Below are 21,619 nucleotides of genomic sequence, written 5' to 3'. Positions count from 1 at the left end.
GTGTGTAACTTTGGCAAAACAATGTGGGACTTTGTAGTTTTCTCTGGTCCCCTCCCCAATCAGACCAGGAGTAACATGTTTAGTTGCATGCTCTCCTTAAATTGCTGGCTGTCTGAGTGGTGCCTCTCTGCAGCTCCTCTCCTCCAAAACCCCCAAAACCCCATCTCCATAGAGACTGCGTCAGCTCCCAAACAGACAAAGAACAAACTAAAAACCAGCAAAAAGTGACTCAAACATAAAAAATCACAAAGAAAGAACAATACAGGATCCGCACTGAACCAAAGAGTAAAACAGTGAAATGTGGATTATTAAATATTAGGTCTCTCTCCTCCAAGTCTCTGTTAGTACATGACTTAATAATTGATCAACAAATTGATTTACTCTGCCTTACAGAAACCTGGTTGCAGCAGGATGATTATGTTAGTTTAAATGAATCAACACCCCCGAGTCATTCTAACTACCAGAAATCTCGAAGCACAGGCCGAGGGGGCGGTGTGGGAGCAATTTTTCACACCAGCCTATTAATTAATGAAAGACAAAGACAGACTTTTAATTCATTTGAAACTCTGATGCTTAGCCTTGTCCAACCCAGCTGTGAAACTCAGAAACCAGTCTTACTTGTTATCATCTATCGTCCACCTGGGCCTTACACAGAGTTTCTGTCTGATTTCTCAGACTTTTTATCTGATTTAGTTCTGAGCTCAGATAAAATAATTATTGTGGGTGATTTTAACATCCACGTAAATGGATGTTAAAATGACAGCCTCAGCACTGCATTTAATCTGTTATTAGACTCAATTGGCTTCATTCAAAATGTAAAAGAACCCACCCACCACTTTAATCACACTCTAGATCTTGTTTTAACATATGGCATAGAAACTGAACATTTAACAGTGTTTCCTGAAAACCCTCTCCTGTCTGATCATTTCCTGATAACATTTACATTTACAATAATGGATTACACAGCTTTGGGGAGTAGACTTTATCACAGTAGATGTCTTCCTGGAAGTGCTGTAAATAACCTTAAGAATATAATTCACCCACTGTTGTCATCTTCAATGCCTTTAGCAATTTGAAAGAAATTCACTCATAATCATCTCACAGATGTAATATTATCTACAGCTACCTTTAGTACCATTGATATTAATTTAGAGTCTTTTCCGCCAATTGATCTTAGTTAACTTCAATAATTACTTCCTCCAAACCATCAATGTGTCTTTTAGACCCCATTCCTACAAATCTGCTCAAAGAAGTCCTGCCATTAATTAATTCTTCGATCTTAAATATGATCAACCTATCTCTAATAATCGGCTATGTACCACAGGCCTTCAAGCTGGCTGTAGTTAAACCTTTACTCAAAAAACATCTCTAGACCCCGCAGTCTCATCTAATTATAGGCCAATCTCCAACCTTCCTTTCATTTCCAAAATCCTTGAAAGAGTAGCTGTCAAACAGCTAACAGATCATCTGCAGAGGAATGGTTTATTTGAAGAGTTTCAGTCAGGTTTCAGAGCTCATCACAGCACAGAAACAGCTTTAGTGAAGGTTACAAATGATCTTCTTATGGCCTCTGACAGTGGACTCATCTCTGTGCTTGTCCTGCTAGACCTTAGTGCAGCATTCGATACTGTTGACCATAATATCCTATTAGAGCGATTAGAACATGCTGTAGGTATTACAGGTACTGCACTGCAGTGGTTTGTATCATATCTATCTAATAGACGCCAGTTTGTTCATGTAAATGCCCATATGGAAAAGAAATAGAAAAAACTTATAAAAGACTTGCATCAGATGTGGCCTACTTCATATAGTGAATCATATAAGGCTTATATGATTTACTCATGAAAGTGGCCACTTTCATATATTGTTTTAGTAAGTATCCAAAACATACAAGTTTCATTTATATAATTTTTCTAGGGATCTTATATCTGTTTTCACTCTTGTATGCTTTTCACACAAGTTTCACACAAGACAGATACAAACTTTATAAGATTTATATACATCTTTTCCATATGGGTGGAGAGTCCTCTTCACACACTAAGGTTAATTATGGAGTTCCACAGGGTTCAGTGCTAGGACCAATTCTGTTTACATTATACATGCTTCCCTTAGGCAGCATCATTAGAAGACATAGCATACATTTTCACTGCTATGCAGATGACACCCAGCTCTATCTTGGAAGTAGTTTTTAGTTTGTTTTTAGTTTTAGCTATTTTAGGGGGATATCTGTGTGTGCAGGTGACTATTACTGTGCATAATTATTAGGCAACTTAACAAAAAACAAATATATACCCATTTCAATTATTTATTTTTACCAGTGAAACCAATATAACATCTCCACATTCACAAATATACATTTCTGACATTCAAAAACAAAACAAAAACAAATCAGCGACCAATATAGCCACCTTTCTTTGCAAGGACACTCAAAAGCCTGCCATCCATGGATTCTGTCAGTGTTTTGATCTGTTCACCATCAACATTGCGTGCAGCAGCAACCACAGCCTCCCAGACACTGTTCAGAGAGGTGTACTGTTTTCCCTCCTTGTAAATCTCACATTTGATGATGGACCACAGGTTCTCAATGGGGTTCAGATCAGGTGAACAAGGAGGCCATGTCATTAGTTTTTCTTCTTTTATACCCTTTCTTGCCAGCCACGCTGTGGAGTACTTGGACGCGTGTGATGGAGCATTGTCCTGCATGAAAATTGTGTTTTTCTTAAAGGATGCAGACTTCTTCCTGTACCACTGCTTGAAGAAGGTGTCTTCCAGAAACTGGCAGTAGGACTGGGAGTTGAGCTTGACTCCATCCTCAACCCGAAAAGGCCCCACAAGCTCATCTTTGATGATACCAGCCCAAACCAGTACTCCACCTCCACCTTGCTGGCGTCTGAGTCGGACTGGAGCTCTCTGCCCTTTACCAATCCAGCCACGGGCCCATCCATCTGGCCCATCAAGACTCGCTCTCATTTCATCAGTCCATAAAACCTTAGAAAAACCAGTCTTGAGATATTTCTTGGCCCAGTCTTGACGTTTCAGCTTGTGTGTCTTGTTCAGTGGTGGTCGTCTTTCAGCCTTTCTTACCTTGGCCATGTCTCTGAGTATTGCACACCTTGTGCTTTTGGGCACTCCAGTGATGTTGCAGCTCTGAAATATGGCCAAACTGGTGGCAAGTGGCATCTTGGCAGCTGCACGCTTGACTCTTCTCAGTTCATGGGCAGTTATTTTGCGCCTTGGTTTTTCCACACGCTTCTTGCGACCCTGTTGACTGTTTTGAATGAAACGCTTGATTGTTCGATGATCACGCTTCAGAAGCTTTGCAATTTTGAGACTGCTGCATCCCTCTGCAAGATATCTCACTATTTTTGACTTTTCTGAGCCTGTCAAGTCCTTCTTTTGACCCATTTTGCCAAAGGAAAGGACGTTGCCTAATAATTATGCACACCTGATATAGGGTGTTGATGTCATTAGACCACACCCCTTCTCATTACAGAGATGCACATCACCTAATATGCTTAATTGGTAGTAGGCTTTCGAGCCTATACAGCTTGGAGTAAGACAACATGCATGAAGAGGATGATGTGGACAAAATACTCATTTGCCTAATAATTCTGCACTCCCTGTATCTCTACTTTTAAGATTAGGCTTCAAACCTTCCTTTTTGCTAAAGCATATAGTTAGGGCTGGATTAGGGGACCCTGAATCCTCCCTTAGTTACACTGCAATAGGTGTGGGATGCCGGGGGATTCCCATGATGCACTGAGTATTTCTATGTGTTCATAAACCTCTCTGCATTGAATCATTACATGTCTTTTATCCTGTCTTCCTTCCTTCACTCCAACCAGTCGTGGTGCTCACTTTTAAAATGTTCATGGCCACAGGAGCGGCGAGCTGGGAGTGGAGAATGTGATGAGCTGTGGAGTTAATGAAAGCAGCTTTCTTTTTATCACTTTCCACTGTAGTCTGACAAATGAACCTTTAACTCCTAATTGATGCCTTTACAGAGGAAGCTTTCAGGAAACAAGCATTGTGAAGAAAATTAATTATTCATTACTTTAATTTATTCTTCTTCAAGCCTAAGCCTATACATCAATATTCTTTGTACTTCTCTGTTTCCCCTGAATTCTTTGACTTATATGTTTTCTGTGCAAAGTTTCCAAATATTTCTCCTACTGGCACCTGGGATCAGGTTGCAGGCTGTTAATTTATGGGTTGTTGTCATGTTTCCAAACTCAGCTTACCTTGTACACATAACAGTAATGTCAGTCTCTTCAGATCATTGGTACAAAAAAGGAAATGTAAGTAAAATCGATTTGCTAAACATATCGTTTAAACATAGAAAAATCCTCCGTCAACTTACATACAACTTTTGCTCCTCAGAGAGGTTCTGAAGAAAAATGTGGAAAAGAAGGGACATGTCAAATTAGTCTTGAAAAGATAACTCCTAATCTGCTGTTAATTCTGTGCTCAGCATGCTCCAAACAGCCATTGTTTCAACAAATGCAATGCTTTCATCTGAGTACTGGAGCTGAAGAAAGGCAGCGGCGCTACAAAGCCCAGTAAATCAGCTAAAGCACAGTGAGAATGTGGCAGAGGAGTGATTCCAGGCATTTGTCTTTGTTTTCTCCATAGACGCTTTTACCACCAGAATAAAGTGAACTAAAGTGGAACACAGCCCAGAAAAAGGGAAGTAAAGTAAATGGAACATTTCTTATTTTAACGTTCAGTGTCACTCAACACTGCTCAACATAAACTCAGTGTTGCTAAATTAAAAAAAGAAACGAATATGAAGATAAAAACATGGGCAAACATAAAATCAATGCACGTCACAAAATCAATAAACCAATGAGAGGGAGATGTACTCGGGGCCCAAACCATTAAGTGATTTATAGCATACTAAAAATGGGCCTATGAAGTAACCTGAGTAGTGGTGTGAAATGTTAGATTTCTTGGACATAGACAAACTCTGACTCCAGCACCATATTTTGACAGTACAGCTAATAGGACGTTGCTGTAGTCTAAGTTGATAAAGATTTCATTAAGATGAAAGGATTAACTAGTTCCTCAGCTCCGGTTTAATATAGGGATGTTTCAATTTTCAATACGTTTTTAAGTTCCTGCAGTGATGTGATTTTCAAAACCTGGACCCAAATCCAAAACACGATCAAGATTTCAAACTGTCTTAGTGTCACACAGTGGAAATTTGTATTTATCTTGTATATTGTTTTTATTCTGATTTTTAGTGTTTATTTATGAGTGTCGTTTTATTTGCATGGTTTTATTCTGTTTCTATTGCATGGTTTTTAGTGTTTTATGTGACATAGTTTTTAATCCACTGTGGACTGGCTACACATGGGACAAATTAGCTGATAGGGACCACCTGCTGAGGCATGGGTGTGTCCAGAGGTGGCCTATCAGCTGTGTAAGGTGACTGGACGGTGAATGCTAAATGGCCAGTGTGACACGGCGACCCAGTCCTGACCTCATGGAACGGCAACAGTAGGAGACAACGCGTGTGCTTGGCAGCAAGGTAGAGGTTTACCTCTCTACTGTTGTTTACTGGGTGCAGCTGGGTTGGGAGAGGGTCGCCATGGCCATGAGCCAGGGCCGCTTCTGGGACCATTGTTCTGGCCCCTATTTGTTATTTTACAGGACACCGACACAAGGGGAGCTGTGGCGGTGGTCGAATGATGGGTTCGGGTGCAGAACGCAAGCTGGGCAGGGATGTGATGTGCCAGTGGAAGGACAAGAAGATGGGAGCCTCTTCCTTGTCTGCCGAAGACGAGGCTGGCCTGGACTCTGCTCTAAGGAAGGAATTCCTGGCCTGCTGATGGACCCATAATGAACATGTGGCATAATTATAGCAGGGTTTTTTTGTGAATGTAGAAAATGGTAGTTTTACGGGTTTTAGAATTTTTTTTTATTTAGTTTTAGTAGATTTTATTACGTACATTTTAAGGGTGTTTTTATTTGTGCTCCCTGGCCTAGTAATAAACTGTTTATGATCAGACCTGCTTCATCTCTGTGCCCTGGGTATCTGACTCGCTTGCTCCCCCTTGTATTTTAAAGAATCTTTCTGTTTAGCAGGACATTCTGGTGTGACTGCTTTAGCCCCCCTATGTGTTACATTAGCATTTCAGACAAAGCAATAAGAAATCCATACATCTATTCTCTTCCACTCGTGCTTATCGGGGTCGCAGGATGGCTGGAGTCTATCCCAGCTATCATAGGGCTTGCCCTGGACAGGTCGCCAAGGTTACAGGACTAACACAAAGAGACACAATCATTTTCACTCGCATTCACTCCTATGGGCAATTTAGTCACCAATTAACCTAACCCCACTAACTGCATGTCTTCAGATTGGGGAGCTGCAGTACCTGAAGAGAACCCGTGCACGTGGGGAGAACATGCAAACTCCACTCAGAACAACCCCGGGTGGTGGAGTTGAACAGTTTGACCAGTCAGCGTTTCCTGTATCCTTCAAGTAGTATGGAGTCCACTTTGTAAGAAGCAATAAAGTCAGAAAAAATCAAACTTAAAATAATAATTTTACCATTTCAAACGTTGAAGTGCAAGTAGATTAGAAGGATCACACAGGAAAGGCTCGGTGAGATAGTGAGTAAATCTCTGGGGTTCTCTGGCTTGCTTGTGACCTTCTTTTATTTAAATAGTGTAGAATCCACAGTATTTCATAAGGTAAAGGCTTTTGTATCTAAGTATTCATGGATTAAACCCAACATGCTGAATGGTTCGATGAAAGCCGTCATGTTTAAGGAGCTCTGGTTAATTGTGGATGATGAGGAAGTTGTTTACATAAAGGATGCTTCTGACATGCCAGTGTTAAAGACCGTCCACGAGCACGTTTCAAGTATTAACACAGTTTTGATGTTTTTCATGCTGAAAAAGGTAGAAGCGCTGACATTTGCTTTGTTGCTGTGAAACAAAATCCAAAGAGAAGAAAAAGTTTGATGACTCACCACTTGAAAAGACAGAGTGAAAAAATTTACATCTCTCTTCTGCACTGTTAGATAATTAAATTGCCCTATAGTGCTCCTTTGGAGCTTAATAGTTTAAAAAGTAAACAGCTCATTGGTAGGCTTTGCATGCATATCTCCTTAACCAAATTAGTATGGAAATGCTAAAACATGGTTAATGAAGCCACCTTAGAAACCCCCTCGAATACATCTTCAATTTAATGGATTTAGCAGAGTGATACATGTATGCACAAATATACATGTATCAATTATAGAATATCTTATAGAAAATGCCATAATTACTGCAGTCAGGGTGTTTTCTATTAGCCGCTAATCCAAATTGAACAGAATTTGGTTGAAGTGGAGAGGATTCAGTGCCAACACATTGGGGGAAGAAGACGGATCAGTCATCCATTATTGTTATAGGTGCATTAGAGTTGTAACTTGTGGTGTTCGAACAAGCCCACAACCCCCCCACCCTCACCCTCACCTTCACTACAGAGTCCTCTCCCCACTCTCCTGCCTCCCTCGCTTCCCCCCCTTCCTGACACCATGACACCCCCCTCCTCCAATCCCTCTCTCAGCAGCAAGACATCTCCCCCCCTCCCCTCCTCCCAAACATCTCCCAGTGTCACAGTGGATCAGGTCAGGAGGCAACTGAGGAAGCTTCGCCCCAGAAAGGCAGCAGGCCCAGACAAGGTGTGTCCTAGGATGCTTAAGGCGTGTGCTGCTGAACTTGGGGAGCCGCTACAACGAGTCTTCAACCTCAGTCTGCGACTGGGGAGAGTGCCCGCCCTATGGAAGACATCCTGCATCGTCCCGGTCCCCAAAAAGAACCGGCCCAATGAGCTGAATGACTTCCGACCGGTGGCACTGACGTCACATCTTATGAAGACTCTAGAGCGGCTCTTCCTCAACCTCCTCCGACCACAGGTACAACATGCCCAGGACCCACTACAGTTTGCATACAAGGTGGGTGTCGGAGTGGAGGATGCCATCCTGTACCTCCTACACAGAGCCCACTCACACCTGGATGGGGGAAAAGGCACGGTCAGGATCCTGTTTCTTGACTTTTCCAGTGCCTTTAATACCATCCGGCCCTGTATGCTTCAAGAAAAACTGAACAGGATGGAGGTGGACCCCTGCCTGGTGGCTTGGATCTCCGACTACCTCACCGACAGACCACAGTACGTCAGGCTGAAGGACATCACGTCTGACACAGTGGTCAGCAGCACAGGAGCACCACAGGGAACTGTGCTGTCCCCTCTTCTCTTCACCCTGTACACCTCTGACTTCTGCTACAACTCTGAATTATGCCATATTCAGAAGTTTGCAGATGACACGGCCATCATGGGGTGTATCTGGGATGATCAGGAAGAGGAGTACAGAAGTCTGGTGAGGAACTTTGTCGCATGGAGTCACACAAACCACCTGCAACTCAACACCTCAAAGACTAAGGAACTGGTTGTGGACTTCGGGAGGTCCAGAGAAGGTCCACTGCCAGTTCAGATAGAGGGGGAGGAGGTGGAGGTGGTCAACAAGTACAAGTACCTCGGGCTGTGGATGGACAATAAACTGGACTGGTCATGCAACACAGAGCACCTGTATAAAAAAGCCCAAAGCCGACTGTACTTCCTCAGGAGGCTGAGGTCTTTTAACATCTGCAGGAAGCTCCTGAGGATGTTTTACCAGTCGGTGGTTGCTGGAGTACTTTTCTATGCTGTGGTGTGCTGGGGGAGCAGCACAGCAAAGAAGGACTCATCCAGGCTGGAGAAACTGATCAGGAGGGCTAGCTCTGTGGTCGGCATGAAGCTGGACACTCTGGTGACAGTGGCAGAGAAAAGGACATTAAAGAAACTGATGGACATTATGGACAATGCTGGGCATCCTCTGCACACGGCCATAAACAACCAGAAGAGTCTGTTCAGTGACAGGTTGCTTCTCCCCAAGACAAGAACTAACAGACTTAAAAACTCCTTTGTCCCACACGCCATCAGACTGTTTAACTCCTCTCTGGAGGGGAGAGGGAGGGGAAACAGGAGGACAAAGGAGGGGGGAACAACTAAGCTGTAGTGCCTCTTCACTTCACTGTACAATACCTTGTGCAATACTTTTTGTAAATAGTCAACAGTGCAATAGACTCAATACTTGAAATGTGCAATTCACTTGTATTTTTATTTTTTATTCCTATTTATTCTATTTATCCCCTTTGTATATTTTATTTATATTTGTCTCTGTATTTATATATGTGTGTGTGTGTGTGTGTGTGTGTGTGTGTGTGTGTGTGTGTGTGTGTGTGTGTGTGTGTGTGTGTGTGTGTATATATATAACAGTTCTGTAACTGTAACTTTGGTCGTTGCTGTGCTTTTTTTGGAAGTCGAATTTCCCAGAGGAACCCACCCGAGGGATTAATAAAGTTCTATCTTATCTTATCTCTTATCTTAAGTTAAGCAAAATTTGACTGGAGTTCAATAACATTAATTACCAGAAAGCACAATTTCTAATCAGTGAGAGCAGCCAATCTGCTGCACTTACTAAAATAGTTTTCAAAGAAAAAGCTCAGTCAGTCAAAGAAATCATGTAGCACATGCTTTTACAACACTAAATGTGTCTCTGCATCATATAATCCTTCAGTGAGACTTTTTCTTGGTATTTTTGGTCACAGTTATACATCTTCAAGGGACTTTTTGTTGAAGGGGGAAAAAAAGCCCCATACTCTGGCAGAAGACCTGAGGCTGTTTGCACTGCTTTGTAAACGTCTGTAATATATTTCTTGATTTACAGAATACAGCGTTCGAAGAAACTGCATTCAGCCACATGATAAAGCATATTTTTAGCTCTGTAATATTTGAGCAGTGTCATGCAGGTCATTCATAAGGAAATGCTAATGTCCCCATCACATGCAGGAGTGGATCTGATAAGGAACAATCGGATAAAAACAACATGCAAAAAAGCAAAATAAAATAAATAGAAATGTAAATACAAGTGAACAAAGTTAAATAATCATATACAGAAAAAAATGTGACCTTCCTGGAATAGACCTCGAATCGATATGCTTGCTTCTTTGTACTCATATTTACCTGCATGCATGCTGGGACATGTGCAAGGAGGGAAAAAATAACCCAAAAAACAAATACAATCAATCATTATTTAAATTGGCAGAATTTTAGATTTAGTCACCAATGCAAGCCGACAAAGGTGATGTCTGTTCTACAAAACCATATACTTTAATTGGGATGTCGAATGACTCAATGGGCTGCTGTTTATTTTTTATGCAGTACACCACCATCAAAGGGACAAAAAAGAACAGAGATTTTATTTATTGCACTGTCATTTCTCCACATTGGTATTGCCAAGGACAGTCTGTTTCCTCTTCCTGATTACCGTGTACAAAAAACTAAACCACGGGATGAGGTTTTGCATTTTGGTGTATTTTCCCAGTAGAAAGCCGCTTCATTGACGTTTCAATTATCCTGTATTCTGTGATATTTTTGTCGCTTTTTGTATCTGATCTACATCAGTTCATGGTGAACTTGTTTTCAAACACAAAAATAAAATAACTAATTAATAAGTGCTGCACTTTAATGCAGCCAGGCTCTCAGGTAATCTGTATTGCTCTTGAGTAGCTACTCTTGCTATTCCCTGCTGTAATCCCTGCTGCACGTATTGGCTTGATTTACTGTTCTGTTTTGCATTTGCCTGAGACCAGGTTTGAAAGGAAATGAGTTGACAGTTCTGTCTAATATCAATCTATTCTGTCTTTTTTGGGGGAAATAACTTCTTTAAATGTGCATGTTTCACCTGTTCTTTCACTTATTTTAATTTATATACACCTTGAACTTACATAAAGAATGTGTTTGTTGATAATGATATTGATTTTTCTCTACAGTAATTTTTAATATTTATTTGAGAACACTGTACAAATAATGGCCATAAAACAAAATAATTGACTACAAACTAAACAAGACTTCTGCCTGTCTCTGAAACCTTTTGCACATTCAGAACACGACTGTAGAGAATCCTGTACACTTAAACTATGTTATCAAGCCTGACTGAAAACCAGCACATCGACAACATTTCCTTATGATTGCAAGCAAAAAGCCGCTTTAGGCATGGATAAAAAGGCTGTATGAATGTGTTTGTGATTGGGTGAATGAGTGTGTGTGTGTGTGTGTGTGTGTGTGTGTGTGTGTGTGTGTGTGTGTGTGTGTGTGTGTGTGTGTGTGTGTGTGTGTGTGTGTGTGTGTGTGTGTGTGAAGGATGGTTAAGGACGATAAAGTGTACCAGTACAGATTTAGTCATAGTATAAACTCATAGTTTGTTTTCATATTTATTCTGGATTAGAAATGACCAGTGGTTGAAGAGTAAAGCCTTTTTCTGTTGGAGGGATTCCTCACTGTATTAAAAGCTGTGTTCTAAATATTGATCGTCATGACTTAAAGCACAACATTTAATTTCTTGATTGAACTTCAATATCAGTTAAGCTCTAACCATTTCATTGTAATCACTAACAGCATACAGTGGGGCAAAAAAGTATTTAGTCATCCACCGATTGTGCAAGTTCCCCCACCTAAAATGATGACAGAGGTCAGTAATTTGCACCAGAGGTACACTTCAACTGTGAGAGACAGAATGTGAAAAAAAGATCCATGAATCCACATGGTAGGATTTGTAAAGAATTTATTCGTAAATCAGGGTGGAAAATAAGTATTTGGTCAATAACAAAAATACAACTCAATACTTTGTAACATAACCTTTGTTGGTAATAACAGAGGTCAAATGTTTACTATCGGTCTTTACCAGGTTTGCACACACAGTAGCTGGTATTTTGGCTCATTCCTCCATGCAGATCTTCTCGAGAGCAGTGATGTTTTGGGGCTGTCGCCGAACAACACGGACTTTCAACTCCCGCCACAGATTTTCTATGGGGTTGAGGTCTGGAGACTGGCTAGGCCACTCCAGGACTTTCAAATGCTTCTTACGGAGCCACTCCTTTGTTGCCCGGGCGGTGTGTTTTGGATCATTGTCATGTTGGAAGACCCAGCCTCGTTTCATCTTCAAAGTTCTCACTGATGGAAGGAGGTTTTGGCTCAAAATCTCACGATACATGGCCCCATTCATTCTGTCCTTAACACGGATCAGTCGTCCTGTCCCCTTGGCAGAAAAACAGCCCCATAGCATGATGTTTCCACCCCCATGCTTCACAGTAGGTATGGTGTTCTTGGGATGCAACTCAGTATTCTTCTTCCTCCAAACACGACGAGTTGAGTTTATACCAAAAAGTTCTACTTTGGTTTCATCTGACCACATGACATTCTCCCAATCCTCTGCTGTATCATCCATGTGCTCTCTGGCAAACTTCAGATGGGCCTGGACATGCACTGGCTTCAGCAGCGGAACACGTCTGGCACTGCGGGATTTGATTCCCTGCCGTTGTAGTGTGTTACTGATGGTGACCTTTGTTACTTTGGTCCCAGCTCTCTGCAGGTCATTCACCAGGTCCCCCCATGTGGTTCTGGGATCTTTGCTCACCGTTCTCATGATCATTTTGACCCCACGGGATGAGATCTTGCGTGGAGCCCCAGATCGAGGGAGATTATCAGTGGTCTTGTATGTCTTCCATTTTCTGATGATTGCTCCCACAGTTGATTTGTTCACACCAAGCTGCTTGCCTATTGTAGATTCACTCTTCCCAGTCTGGTGCAGGTCTACAATACTTTTCCTGGTGTCCTTCGAAAGCTCTTTGGTCTTGGCCATGGCGGAGTTTGGAGTCTGACTGTTTGAGGCTGTGGACAGGTGTCTTTTATACAGATGATGAGTTCAAACAGGTGCCATTCATACAGGTAACGAGTGGGGGACAGAAAAGCTTCTTACAGAAGACGTTACAGGTCTGTGAGAGCCAGAGATTTTCCTTGTTTGAGGTGACCAAATACTTATTTTCCACCCTAATTTACGAATAAATTCTTTACGAATCCTACCATGTGGATTCATGGATTTTTTTTTCACATTCTGTCTCTCACAGTTGAAGTGTACCTCTGGTGCAAATTACTGACCTCTGTCATCATTTTAAGTGGGGAACTTGCACAATCGGTGGCTGACTAAATACTTTTTTGCCCCACTGTATCAATAGAGGAGAAAACACTGCCATTAATTATTGACATTGGATCAGAAGATTTGCAGATGTACAGGGTGGATCAAAGTCTGATGGTACTTTTCTGTGTTCATAATTCCATCGATTTTTAACAGGATCTACAACGCCACCGGATGAAATGCAGTTCCAAGCCTGTCAAGGCCTGATACTCAGAACTATGAACCCTGAATCCTTGCCACATGATCGCTTTCATTTTTTTATCAACAACCCTTCAAATTAAAAACAAGAACAAGATCTGAAAGTCTACTAAACTTTGGATGCTTATCTGTATTTTGTGTCAGGATGGATGACAACCCCCAGTCACTGTGCCTAAAACAGCATGACCGCAGTTTCAAGCAATGTGTGCATGGCATCACATGAGAAGCTTGAATACATTCCACAGACATCCAAATCCTTAACCACTTAATCATATCAGCGTTGTGGTTAGGGCTGCAGGCGAGCTCAGTGGTCCTAAAGGTACCCCACTGGACTGACCATCTCAGGTCCTTTAATGCATATTTTTACTGCAAAAAAATTTTTTTTTTAAAAAATTCCTCCATGTTATTTCTTTTGTTACTTTTCTTAATGTGTACATTCTGTATTGGTTTTTAGTTTTGTACATTGTGTACTGGCTTTTGAAAAAGTTTGTTGATCTTGTTTTTGAAAAGTCCCATATGAATAAATATGGTCTGCTTGCTTCCATCTGTAGGTACTGTTTCAAAAGAAGATCAGTTTCTTTGTTTTCAAACAAGAACGGCTTCTGTAGGAGGTACCAATCAAATCACGTCTCTATATAAACCCATGTAATTATCGCTGCCTTCATGTCTTGAAGCATTTCCATGGGTAGCAACACTTCTCTCAGCTATTTTTGCAATCTAAAGTGGAAAAGCAATAAAATAACAGAAAATGGAAAATCCTAAAGTATAAAACAACTTGTACAATATATGCAGTAGATTAAAAGATTGAACCTCAAGTTAGACAAATCGCAGATCAAACTAAAAGCCCACAGAAACATGCATTTAGTATTTTGTTTGCTTCTTTTGCTTCAGTAACATAGCTGCAGTGCAGGTCTGTTCCTACAGGAGAGAGGAGGTGTATGTGCACTGATTTGGACTCTAAACCCCCTCCCAGAAGGATACAGTATGCACTTGCATTGACTTGAAGTTTAACCCAACAACAGCACTAAAAATCATTCAGAAGTTGCATTGAAATATCAACTTCATTTCATTATCACAGCACTGCTGACCTACATCAAGTCACATCTACAGTAAGCACTGAAAGATGGAGCTTCTCACATACACGATCTTCATCAGCATGTGGGAAGCTCAGTGCTGCTGGCTGCTGCTGCCACCAGCCCGCTGTGAGCGAGAGCAGGCTGGAAATCGCTGAAAGTGGCTGCGTGTCGTGTCAACACTGTCAGAGCTAAAGAGGGAGTTCCTTATCCCTCCTCTCTCTCCCTCGCTCTCTCTTCCTTCCCCTCTCTCTCTCTTCTTCTCCTCCTCTCTTCCTCTCTCGCCCGCTCCCTCTCTCTCACAGCTCAGCATCTCCACTCTCACGTTGCGTAAACCCACCGATCTGATGCTCCACAGAGGCACCATCCAGTCCATCTGAGGTGGAAAAGATTTGAATCACAGATACCGCTAGAGGTGAGTCATTTTTGAATCTCTGTCTTCCCCACTTTTTATGTATTTCCAGCACAGCTCAAAAGGCATCCTGTGTTTTAATTATCTCTTTTATCAAAGCCAACGCAGATACATAATTAGATGATATTACGGGATGACCAGAACCTATGATTTTATCACTGTCACTAATTTATTATTATTATTATTGTTATCCTCTCAGATATCTGTATGATGTTTGTGTGAAATCTGTGTTACAAAGTGAAGTGAATCTACTGAAAATCAGTGTAGATGTTGCAGCAGCATGATAAACGTCATATTTGGACAAGATTTATTTGTTTATTTCTTTATTGTCAGACTTGACCAGCAGCTTCATCCAAATCCATAAATCGCACTGCATTATATTCTAAACTTGTACGTCATCAGCAAGTCTGCAGCCCCCTAGTACACACTTTGCTGATTTTAAACTCTGCAGCTCAGTAAACACACTGTACAGCAAAGTTGTCACATAAGCTTCTGCCTCAAAGCTGTGCAGCGACACCTGCACTCAGTCATGAAAGAAGCTGGCAGGAATTTTATCCTGCATTAACTTTGTCTGTGGGAACTGAAGCTGGGTGGTAATATGCATCGATTTCTTTTGCTTTTGTTATGATTTGTGCAGGAAATGAAATGTGCAGCATTGATTTTACACCAGTGTTAGAGCCTGAGTCAGATAAGGTCTCTCTTTATGCTGCTGGAACTACTTCCTATGGAAACACAAAGCCAGATGCTGCTTAGTCCAATGGCACACTGCCAGATGTTCAGTTGCTGCAACGCTTAAGTTCCTGCATCCATGCATTGATCACAGTGTCACATAACTCGCTGCCAGGAAAAGCTGTGAGGAAGTTTCATTTCAGCATGCTGCTGCCCAGCTGCTGGCAGTTTATGTATGTGTTATGTCAGCCTTGTGTGTCACTTAATTAGAGCAGAAAAAAGCAACACTCAGTAAAAGCTGATTCATTAAAATTAAGAAAACATGACAGATTTCCACCTTCATTTTGAAAGAGATGTCCTGATTTCTTTGGTCTAATTGTCACTGTAATAACTGTCTGGAAGAAATATGATTTTCTCACTGAGCTTAGTCACCACAGGGGTAAAGCAGCGTCTCTCTGTGTGAGACGACGAGCTGCCTTTTCATTGACTGACCCAGCTGCAGCTTCTGATAAATACATCTCCTGCTGGGGGAACAAAAACACGCGTCCGTGCACAACTATTATTTGGTTTGCATTATGCCCCGTTCATCTCTTCTACATGGGTTTCTTTGGCATCTGTGAATCTATGACGAGTAGCTGCGTTGAAGCTCATGTAACTAGGGACTCAAAAGCCTCCGCTGGCTTTGACAGAACACGCTGGCAAATAGCCGCGTGGTTATTACTTGTACGAAGACACAGATAGCCCTTTCAGGCAGGGCTGAGTGATTCAGTTTGATGATTTACAGAATTTAATTTATTTAAATTACTTATCCATCAAAGATTGTGATGGGCCGTTCACGTCAAGGTTTCGTTAGAAGTCTCAGGTCTGCTGTCTGCCAATAGAGGGGATTCATGCATTAATGTGATAAAGTACGTTAGTTTGTTAGGAATTATTAGCCATAACCAAATAGTCTGTAAAACATTTCCCAGCTGTAAGCAAATATAGTCCAATGGTATAAAAGTCTATATCTCTATATAGTTACTGTGCAGCTTCAGTCACCGGTAGAAATTATTTTTGTAGTCACTGCCAGATTTCTTGTGTTGCTATATTCATTTAAATATATAGCAACAAATATAGCTATTATGTTACTGATAAGTTCCTCTTTCAGTAGAACTGAGGACTGTATTATACAAATGAACAGAATTTATAGACATCTTGTTGGCTGTAAATATGTAAAGGTAAATAGAAATTTTTATTTTCCAGAGTTTCATGTGCTTGAAGGATTTTTCAAAAACATTTCTCTAAAGATCAGAAACATCTGTACTTTATGGAATTAAATAATTATTTTATGCCTTTCATTTAATGCTGTGACTGTCCTTTTCAGCCGTGGCCATTAGTAGTGTTTACACGATGCTGACAGGTTTTTAAGCACTGGGAAAAGAAAATGTAAAATAAGGCAGAAATGAGCCCAGAAAAGGAGGCAGGAGGAAGAGGTAACCCAGCAATTTCCTCAGCAGCCTGTCTCTGTATTTCACCGTGCCGCACCCCTGTCAAAAAGACTGAGCGTGATCCTATCAGTCATGATAAAAAGGTTTCATGTACGTTGAGTCTTTGCTAAAGTCTACTGTGTAGTATCAAGGACACAATGCAAAGTCATAACAGTATTGATATGTGGTATAACAGATATTCTAGTCAGCTATCTTGACACATAATTTAAATAATCTTTTAAGTGTTTCTTTTGCTGCTCACAAGTAGTTAATTAGCAAAAGATTTGAAGCAGTTACAAGGCAGGCAGGGTTAGGGTATGACTTGAATGGTGATGGTGCTGTTATTTTTGGGGGATTTGTCTGAGAGGGAAAAAAGAAAAAGAAACTAACAGTATGTTTGTGATAATGTAGCCATGGAAACCTTTGAAGAGGCTCCTGACCATAGTGAATTTGCTATCATCCACCCCACTGCGATTGGACACGGTCACATCATGAGATCAGATGCAGATTGAGATTGTCAGTGTTTTGCTCGGTTAGTCGGGGATCAGAGCGAGAGGAGCTCCACCGCCGGCGGCATCTCGGGCTCTGTTTCACCGTGAGCTGTCTGAGCCCCGTGTTCTGCCTGACGGTCCTTTCAGTCAACATAGCAATCAGACAGCCTGAAATTTGACACGTTCATATACATGTTGCATATACCATAAGGGAAAAGACTCTGTACCTTATAATGATTAAGGTACAGAAAATAAAAGCACATATTCTTGATATTTTTACTTAAAGGAAACATGAAGCTTCATTTGTATTACTCACATGCTCATAATTGTGTTTTTGAGCAAGGCCAGACAGGCATTGAGCAAAAGCAGCAATAAAACAGTGTGGAGGAAAAACATGCGCCTCTACTGATTGTTTCTTTAACACTGACAAATACAAAACAAGGCGTGTGTTAAAATTCAGCCCGCACGGCGCATATATGCATATGAAATGAAATCCACATTGTACAGCTTTAAGTGCACCAAACGCTCATTAACTAAATCTATAAAAAACATTATGTGATGTTGTAATTGTGCTTGTGTGGTATGGACAGTGGTTTCCTGCTTCATGGCATATGAGTCATACTTATGATCTTTCTTCAGGCTGCTCCCTTATTCACACGAGGCCACCACAGCAGGTAGCTCCACATATTTGAACAGGCACATTTTTATGCCAGATGCCCTTCCTGACACAACCTCAAAGGAATTTGTGTGTCCTCCCAAGATCAAATCACTGAGCTTTTGCTTGTCCTGTGTCATGTCAGAGCTATCAAGCTAATAAGCCACTTTAAACATTTGCTTTCTTGATCATAAAGTACATTTTTAGAGCATTGACAGCGGGGACAAAAACCAAGCAAACAGGGATGTCTCATGTAAGGCCAAGCACTGAAATATAATAGGAACACTGCTGCTTAGATACTGATGTGCGAAATGAATTTGCTGGCCTGGAGTTTGTTTAGGTGTTTACTTATTATCACAATTAATCAGAATTTTAAAAAAGTAAAACAATGAAAAGCAATTCTCCATTAAGCAGAAGTGTATCGAGTGAGACTCCCAATTAGCCGAACCTGATTGACCATTTACCTTGGACAAGACTAACCTCAAAAATTCTGACACAATATCATCAATCAAAAGCTTTCAAAACACTCCCTCTAAAAGGAAAAACTGGCAAATTGTTGGAAATTGGAAAAGGGAAAAACAAGAACTACGTCGCAGATGCTGAGACGAACACACAGAGCGCCTAACAGAAAAACAGTTACAGGATGAGGAGCTCTGAAAGCTGAATCCTTGTGCTTTTGTTATTAAAATGTGTGTACTAAAGGTATTCACAGCCAAATATACTTGGCCGATAAAAAGAAACGAATAATTATTTTTATTTTAAAGGACTTTTGAAAAAATTGTTAGAAAAACTGGAAATATCAATAAATACACACACACTGACAGCCAAGTGAATGATTTAGGTGCAACCATCTTTCTTATGTCACCTAAATCACACCTACAGGAATGAACCAACAGGCCTTGTTGATTCGTTCCTTTGAGGACACTGATTGGTCCAATGTGACTGAAATATGGAAAAATGGATGTGACGGTAAGCTCACAAGAATCTAGCTGCCTTGAATGCTCAGACACTTAAATTTTTTCTATTCTAAAAGTCAGCATGGGTGGATCTTTAAAGGTTACATGCACAATGCATGCATTTTGACGAATATGCCAAATGATGAAAATGGTGTCCCCATCTTCTTGGTTGCTAAGGTGAATATGGCACTCGTCGATCTCACCGATATTTATGACTTTGTTTGCTGCACAAACTGCTATAATCTTTCTGGTCATTTCTTCATATAAGTCAGGGTAACATTTATTTATTTATTTTGCTTCAACCATATTTTTCACGCCTTTCCTCTCCGTGTGTCTTGGGAGAAGATGAAATGCCAGCAACCTCTGCAAACGGTGGAGAGTCACAGGTGTTTGTGCGTCTGTCATTACCGCATGCATGCGATTAGATTTAATTACATTTGTGCCAGTGCGTATAATTGTTGTTGTCTTGCTCTTTGAAAGGATAACGTTAGGTACCTGAAAGTACATAAGCTGCCACTTGAAGACGGTTGTTTTGTATTTTGATGTTATCTCCCAGATGAATACTGAAATAATTTTCTTACCAAACTATACAACAGGGGTTTAGTAGCTGTTCTTGTATTTCGCTTTTGGCATTCAGTTCACAATAATAATAAATCTGTTAGCTGTAATATTCATTCATTTGCGGTTATTTATGGATTTTTGCTCTGGTTATCAGGTATATTTGGAAATTTGTATGTTTTTCCATGATTATATGATCCTTTTACATTGGAAAAGATGATTAAGCAATTTTTTGCCTAATCAGTTGATTACTGAAAACTCAAAACACTGATGATAGTGTGCATTCTTGGTGAGGCTGTGAAGTCAGACAATCATTAGCTGTCAGCGAAGGCGTTTCATGATGTCTCTCTTGATGCCACAATCAAGGCACCAAGGACTCTTTGTCAATCAATCAATAACCGACCTCCCCCTGGCACTATTACCACAGAGTGTTGGTTTGGGACCAAAATGGGCCAGGAGAGAAATACAGAGCCCGAATGAGGAGAACAAAGAGGCAGAGACAAAGACAGAGAGCCCACGATCGGAGGAGCTGAAGGCGAATGTGGGTATTGTAAGTGTGTGAACACACGCTCACAGAAATGACAGCTACATTTTGAGTCAACACCAGAAATTATGAATGAGAGCCAGTGAGGGATCGACTTGTAGTAGAGCACGGGGTGTTTAGGTACAGAATTGGGCACTGATGATACCTGAAAGTGTGGTTTACACAGCACAATGGCTTACATAGAATAGAATAGAATAGAATAGAATAGAATAGAATAGCCTTTATTGTCATTGTACAGAGTACAACGAAATTGGAGTGCCACTCCCTTGGTGCAAGTTTCAATAATAAATATAAATGTAAAATATAAAAAGTACAAAAAAAACAATCGTAAGTACTCAAACAATAGTATGTACAACATATACAGGATAGCAGCATTAATATGATGACAGTATGAATAGCAGCATAATATAATGACAGTGACGGTATGGAATAGGTTCAATTGTTTTTGTGCTTATTTACTACGGTGATAGCTCTGGGAAAGAAGCTATCCCTGAATCTGTTTGTCCTGGTTTTATGTGACCTGTACCGTCGGCCTGACGGTAATAGTTCAAACAGTTGGTTGCCGGGGTGAGAGTGGTCCTTGATGATATTGCCAGCTCTGCTGAGGTACCGAGAGTTTGCAGTGACCTCCAGGCTGGGCAGAGAGCAGCCAGTGATCTTCTGGGCTGTGTTGATGACCCTCTGCAGTACTTTCCTGTCTGCAGCTGAGCACCCTGCATACCATGTTGTTATGCTGTACGTTAGGATGCTCTCTATGGTGGCTCTGTAAAATGTCACCAGCAGCCTGTCCTCCAGGTTGTTCCTCCTGAGCACTCTCAGAAAGTGGAGACGCTGCTGGGCCTTTTTAACCACCGCTGTAATATTTGCAGTCCAGGAGAGGTCATCAGATATCTGCATGCCCAGAAACCTCATGGAGTGTACCCTCTCCACACAGCTCCCGTGAATGTAAAGTGGGGCCGGGTCTGCTCTACATCTTTACATCTGCACGTTGCTGTCTGCCTCAAACATTGCATCCTCAGACTGCAACACAAGTCACTTCAGATAAGCAGGAAACATAATATCTAAACACTCTAATGCAGGCTGCACAGGTGCCAGCAACCTGCACACATTTTCATAAGATAATTTTTTTGTGGGTGTTAAATGAAAGCTCCTCTGGGCTTTTTGTTTTTCTCTCTTTTTTTCTTCTCTTATTAATGAGTCACTCTCGCCTGTGCCACTGACTCATCAGCAAACCCCAAATTGTTCGCTCTTAGACTTTCAAGTTTGTGGTTTTCATGAAATACTGAGAGGCCTCTCCTGTGCCTCTGCTAATGTGATGCGACTTCTAGGAGAAGACATTCAGGAAACAGAATTATTTGTTTTTGTTTTCTGCTTTTATGAAAGAGAATTTAAAAAAGCAACCTCACTGAAGCCATGTGAAAATGAAGTGATCTAAAAATATCACTGCAGGGGAGTGATGTACTGAGGCCTTGCACGTAGTCATAACACCTGCACCTGCATTTCTGTATGATGGAGGTGATGCCTCATCCTATA

Source organism: Rhamphochromis sp. 'chilingali', assembly GCF_963969265.1.
Source record: "Rhamphochromis sp. 'chilingali' genome assembly, chromosome: 11".
NCBI classification, from domain to species: Eukaryota; Metazoa; Chordata; class Actinopteri; order Cichliformes; family Cichlidae; genus Rhamphochromis; species Rhamphochromis sp. 'chilingali'.
Note: the sequence above shows the minus strand (reverse complement) of the source record.